Below are 792 nucleotides of genomic sequence, written 5' to 3'. Positions count from 1 at the left end.
TATTAATCTCAGAGGGAAATTAAATGTTGTAACTCATCATCCTGGTTTCATTAATGAGTTGTTCTAGATGCTGATGGCTGTGGGCAGGAAGGATCTCTTGCAGCGGTCTATCTTAAAACGGACCTGAAGAAGCCTCTGACTGAAGACACTTTGTTGTTGTATGACAGTCTGATGAAGAGGGTGCTGAGGGTTGTCTATAATGTTCTTCATTTTATGAAGAATCCTTCTTTGAACAATCATCTCCAAAGGTTCTAGAGAAGTCCCGAGAACTGAGCCAGTCTTCTTTATGAGCTTGTTGATCTTTTTTAAGTCACTTGCTCTGGTGCTGCTCCCCCAGCAGATGATGGCAGAAGAGATAGCGCTCTCTACAACAGACTTATAGAAGATATGCAGCATCTTGCTGCAAACATTGAAAGACTTCAGCTTCCTCAAGAAGTACAGTCTGCTCTGTCCCTTCTTGTAGATGGTTTCACTGTTGCATTTCCAGTCCAGACTGTTGTCCAGGTGAACCCCAAGATATTTGTACTTCTCCATCACCTCCACTTCTTATCGCATGATGGAAAAAGGGTTGGACCTGTTCCTGTTTCTCAGGAAATCTACAGTCATCTCCTTTGTTTTGTTCACATTAAAAATGCAATTATTGTTTCCACACCATGCCACAAAGTGGTCCACCAGTTCCTTGTACTCAGCTTCTTGTCCATCTCTGATACAACTGACCACTGCAGAGTCATCAGAATATGTCTGCAGATGACAGGAGTCTGTTTTGTACTGGAAATCTGAGGTGTACAGAGT

The 792-nt window shown here is 42.6% G+C and overlaps 1 protein-coding gene across 1 annotated transcript in view; it reads right to left on the bottom strand.

The window, feature by feature from the left end:
• ca10a (carbonic anhydrase Xa) overlaps positions 1–792 on the bottom strand; it is a 937,335-nt gene that overhangs the window by 199,048 nt on the left and 737,495 nt on the right. The window lies entirely within an intron of this gene.

Source organism: Nematolebias whitei, chromosome 17, assembly GCF_014905685.2.
Source record: "Nematolebias whitei isolate Nwh7 chromosome 17, NemWhi1, whole genome shotgun sequence".
Lineage (NCBI taxonomy): Eukaryota > Metazoa > Chordata > Actinopteri > Cyprinodontiformes > Rivulidae > Nematolebias > Nematolebias whitei.
This window is presented reverse-complemented; position numbering and strand designations above follow the sequence as displayed.